Source organism: Mangifera indica, chromosome 1 (genome assembly GCF_011075055.1).
Source record: "Mangifera indica cultivar Alphonso chromosome 1, CATAS_Mindica_2.1, whole genome shotgun sequence".
In the NCBI taxonomy this organism is placed as follows: domain Eukaryota; kingdom Viridiplantae; phylum Streptophyta; class Magnoliopsida; order Sapindales; family Anacardiaceae; genus Mangifera; species Mangifera indica.
The window spans coordinates 12,132,354-12,138,353 of NC_058137.1; positions in this window are offsets into that span (position 1 = coordinate 12,132,354).

The window sequence follows — 6,000 nt, forward strand, 5'->3', positions numbered from 1 at the left end:
GATATTGTGTTTGGTGCCAATTCTATACTAAACTCAACCTCTTGCTCGGGAGCTAATCCTGATAACACACTTGAAAACACATCTGGAAACTCCTGTACTATTGGTGTCTTATCAATAGTTGGGTCTAACTCAACCTTGCTCACTACATGAATCAAATATCCTATATACCTTTTTTTCAACATTTTACTAGCTTTCAACATACTGATAATCAAACTCTGAATATGACCCTCACCAAACTTGAATTGATCTCCAGAGTCCAGGTTAAATCTTACTTTCTTCTTTTTACAATCAATCTCAGCTCCGTATCTCCTCAAAAAGTTCATTCCTAAAATCACGTCAAAATCTGGCATTTCGAACATAATCAGGTCTACTAGTAACTATCGACCCTAAATCACAATACTCTGTCCTAGTAGCATCATATCACTAATAACTGACCCCCCATCAAGCAACTCAATCATAATCCTCTAGGCTATTCTGACAGGTTGTAACTTTAACCTCTCAAGCAAACTCTTGGCTACAAAACAATGAGTAGCCCCACAATCAACTAAAACATAAATAAGAGTATCAAGATAGAGAATCTGACCCCTGACTGCTGATGGATTGGCCTCTGTTGGGCCCTGGGTGATCGTATAAACTCTAGTTATAGTCCTCTTATAGGCTACTACTGCTCTACTCTCACTGGGGTAGTTGTACAAAAATGAGCAATATGTTCGGGCTGACGACATCTAAAATAAACTGTTTGGCCTGTCAGACACTCTCTCTTATATTGTTTTCCATATTTCTAGCAAGTTGATATCTCAAGTCCTTTCTGTTTCTTTCCACTCTTCCAATTCTTTTTCATGCCTCTAAATTAGAGAGGTCGTTTACCATTCCTGTCTTAGTTTGGAGGAGGGCCTCTCTGTCCTGAAACTAAACCACTGCTTATCGAGGGAACTGACATAGCAATAGGGGGTGTAACCTTTTGCCTGGTGGTCTGGCTGAACCTTCTCCTCATAAAAACCTCTGCCCTCAAAGCTCTATCGAAGGCTTTTGCATAAATCTTGAGTGGTTGTGCCCTTGCCATAACATCTCAGGCTATCTCCTAATCTAGCCCGCACACAAACTTCTACATACGTCTCACCTCTGTACTAGCTATCTCAAGGGCATATTGGGACAACTGATTGAACTTCGTGGAATATTCTTTTATTGAATCTATCCCCTACGTAGATTAATAAACTTCTAGGCCCTAATGCAAGTAACATCGGTGCCTCTGTACTCTGCCTCAAATCGATACCTGAACTCAGACCATGTTATCTTTGAGACATTAATCGTCTCCCTGACTAAGTTCCACCATATTCTTACTCCTGACTTAAAAAAAATAGGTGGCATATCTCACTCTCTCCTGGTCGGTCATATCAAATAGGGTCATTTCACTCTCTACTAACTCCAACCACTCTTCAACTGCTATTAGGTCCTTTGCACTGTCAAATTTTTGAGGTTGATGCATACTAGGGAAGTTAAAAATAGGATGCAACTGAGTCTTATTAGGGTTGTTGTAGATGTTGAAGTAGCCTCCATTATATCATGTCCTTGGGTTGGTGGTGTATGCACCGTTTTATCATCTCTCTGAAAATCTTTCACATATCGTGTGCATTGAGTGCCCCTTGGGGTACTTGGGGAGCTGTTCCTTCACTCTGGCTCCTTTAAGAGGGATTTACTAGTGTTCAACTCATAGGTCCTAAAAATGAACATATCACTCTCATAAAACTTAACAGGTATAAGTGAAAACTTGTAGTGATCGACTACGAGGGTGGTCAGCGTGACTGGAGGGTATTCCATCTTTGTGTTACTTGGATTACTCTATTTGTTTTAGAAAACATCTTTTAGGTTCCCAAAATCATGCTCTAATACCAACTTGTAATATCTCTCCCCAGAAGTACTATCCACCGAAAGAGAAATGTTACGAATTAATATCTAGAGCGTCTATTTAAAAAAAAAAACTTTAAAATGAACGCATCACTAAAAGTGTTTAGAAATTATCCTACGAAAACTGAAAATCTGGAAGCGAACAAAAGGCGTATATATCTCATATGAAAACTCATCTGAAACATCTAAGATCATGGAGTAATCATATACATACCCCTAGATACAACTATACAACTATCTAAATAAGGCCAAAAATCGACAGTATCATATTTATGTAAAAAAAACCATAGGTAACTAGCCCCAGCCTAGGTCTATCTTTGCTGAACCGACCCTAACTCGCAGCTACTTTGGTCACCCATACCTGCAATCATGAAAGAAAGGGAAGTGAGAGATAAGAACACCCAGTAAGGGGAAAGAATTAAGTAAACTATCTTCTTTCCTGTTCTAACTCACTCTCGAGACTCAACCTCATATCATAACCTCCATAAGAAATCGAAGGGATAATCTAGTTCATTCTTTACTATTTGGATCATACTTTGTCCCATTTGATGTCTATTTGATACTTTTAAGAAGCTGACTATAGAGATTTGACACTTTTCTAAGCTCGAGCTCTCTTTCTTTCTCTCACTACACTATTTTTGAATTTGAATTATGTTTTACTATGAGTATGCTCTACTGTGAGTGGACCCTATTGTGGGTCTATGTCTTACTACGGACGTATCCTACTACGGACGTGTCCTACTACAAACGTGTCTTACTGTAGGCGGTGTAGTGTAAAGTGCCCCCTTATAGTTCATAGTATGCATGTGTGCATTATATCTTACTAATCTTGCTTCTATCTAAAACTATCTTTAACTCACCAGACTATACTCTTAGGACGATCCCTGAATCTTGAGCCCTAAAATCCTTTTCTTCATTTTCTTTCTTTTTTTCTTCTTCTTTTCTTTTTCTCTCATTTCTTTCCTTTCCTTTCTTTCTTTCTTCCTTTCCAAAAACTGTGAAATACTGTTCACAAGACTATTCATTTGGTAGGGTAGCTTTTTGTTCATATAATTTAACAGTCTAAACGGTCTCTAATTCATACAAGTTATATATCATTGAAAAGAGGATTCAAAGAGCTTTCCAAAAATCTATAATAGCACTTATGATTCATCAGATAAGGTAGTCAAAATATGGGACGAATTAATGGTAAAATTGTAAATATTATCCAACTCTCTGCCATGAACAAAATCACACATATAGATACCCCAAATGGCAAAACAACATTTCTCAACTCCAAAATCATCATTTATAACATAGATCCAAAGAACCAAAAGCATAAAACATGAAATATATCAAGGACAATATCCTTTATCTTATTTCAAGCCAATTTTTGCTAAATTGGTTCCTTCCTTTTTGTCTTCCTTCTTTAATCACCAAACCCACCTTAAATCAACACCAAAACACAATAACATCTTTATATAACATGCATCCAATATATATAAACATAAGAAAAGGGAAAAAGAAAGAGATTTTTTGGTTACCAAAGCTCCAAAAGTGTTTCCTCTTCTTTTCTTTCCTTACTTTTCTTTCAAACCCTTCAAATCATCCACTTTCCTTCTAAAAACAAAGAAAAAAAAGCATGAAAAAGGCTGCTTTTTCTATAAGAGATTGAGAAGATGATGGAAAAAGGGTATAATTGCTTTTTTTTTTTACTTTTCTCTCTTTATATATATATATATATATATATATATATATATATATATATATATATATATATATATATATATATATATCTGTTTTTCTTTTGTAATTGCTTTGTATATAACACACACACATTTCAACATATACATTTAAAACTGAAAATGTTTTAAAATAGGATCAAAAGACACAAATGCCCTTGGAATGTACCTGAGGGTATTACACTTTGGTTGTAATGTCTTTAAATCATTCAGAGATTCTAGCTCTCTATGAAGTTAGCTGAAAATATATATGATTACACTCTGTCATCTATCATATCCAGAATACATATAGTCTTCCTTCTACAACTAACACTCTTTCATATTATATGAAGACAATGCAACATATATTGTCCAAATTAAAGGTGGATACATTAAAAAAGACATAACCAAACATATATCATTGAAATTTTTTTACACTCATGTGCTCTAGCAAAACTAATAATTTTTTATTCTACTAGAGTTAGGATTTCTATTTTAATTAGAAGAGTCACTAGTCTATAAGATTCAAGTTATTGTAATTGAATCAATCAAGTCATTAATTATCAATAAAATTCAGTTTGAGTTTTCTTAAGAATTGCTTTGCAAATGAATTGAATTCTTATTATTCTTTTGCATTTATTGAACAATATCAACATTTAACATCCTTGTGAGCGATATTATAATATCAGAACATAAGCCTACTACATTTGTCCTACGTCAGATGATATTAAAGCATATATCCGCTACGTTTATCTTGTGTCAAGTGGTATTAGAGCATAAGTTCACTATTCTTGTCTTATGTCACGTAGTATCAGAGTCATGTCTTGAGACGGTTTGACATGAAGATATGAAGAGGAGTTTGTTTTACACTCCAACTCGATGACTCACAACATAAGAGAATCTTTAAAAGTGAGTGCACAATTAACGGTAAGGTGTGCTAGCTCATGATTAATAATTGTAGTTGTGAAAACTTTGTATCTCATAAGTTAGTGGAGTACTTCAAGTTAGAAACCAAACCTCATTGCACTCCATATAGTATAGAATGGATTCATAATGGTCCAAGTATGCAAATAATGGAACAAGGTAGATTGCTATTATCTTTAGGCAAAACCTACAAAGATAAAATTTTATATGATGTAATAGAGATGGATGTGTGTCATGTACTCTTAGGACATCCATGACAATATGATGTGGATGCTACATATAGGGGTTAAAACAATGCTTACTCTTTCATATGGAGAAAAAAACAAATCATTGTACATAACAAGATTGAAAAAACTCTCCAAAGCAAGATGAGAGAGTTTTGATTTCTATACCATTGAAGGAGAATGAAGTAAAATTTGAATATGATAAAGAAGTTAAAGATGTGAGGGAAACCTCAAAAGAAAACGACATTCTCTTTAATTTAGAAAGTGTTAAACTCAAAGAAGGTGATGAGATCAGAGCTACAGTCGCTAATCAAGCTAAAGAAATTAGGCCAAAGAAATAAGAACAACTTGAGAATATTGATGCAATTGAAAAGATAAGGGAAACACCTTTAATGCATGAGAATCTTTATTCCCTTCGAGAGAGTCCTAAATTCAAAGATACTAATACGGAGCATGATTTCTATGTTAATCAAGATGACTCCATAATATTTCTTAGAGACAATTACATGGTTGTCAAACAACGTAAGGGGAATATTATGGAAAGTTTATATCTTTGAAAACAAAATTTTTTCCCTCGAATAAAGGTAAGATTCAAACCTTGGTATGATCATTTTCTATATTTAAATAGTACATTAAAAGATGACAACTCAAGGATAAGTCTCTTTTGTCAGTAGGGGAGAATGATAGGGGGCCAAAACATTCAACTCAAGGAAGGAAAGCAAGGGTAAGACATGAAAATAAAATAGGTCAATGGAAGATTCGAGGCAAAATGGAGGTTGGGCAGAAGAAGCAAATGAAGAGAAGAATGATGTTAATGACATTAAAGACTTATAGCAACAATGTGGTAGGGTAGAAAACATTGAAATGACGAAGAAATAAGCCAAAGTGAAGATGATGACATGGTACATGATGTGGCATGTAAATGGCAATCTATTTGACAACATGGCATGATGATATAGGCATGCAAGATGATGTGGAGCTTTGTAAGAAGCTTTATGCATGTAGGAAAATGATTCCTAGTTGAATGAAATTTGATTTAAATCAAGTTTCCTTATGGAGTTTAATTTAAAACAAATTTTTTAATTCAATTTAGTTCATTGATTCTTTTATTATTTTTAGTTTTTCTAATATTTTAATAGTCCTATTTTAATTTAAGGAATAAAGAGTTTTTAGGATTATTTGTTTAAGAAAACTGAATTTTAAATTAGAAGTTTATTAATATTATTTTCTATAATCATAGCTTCCTA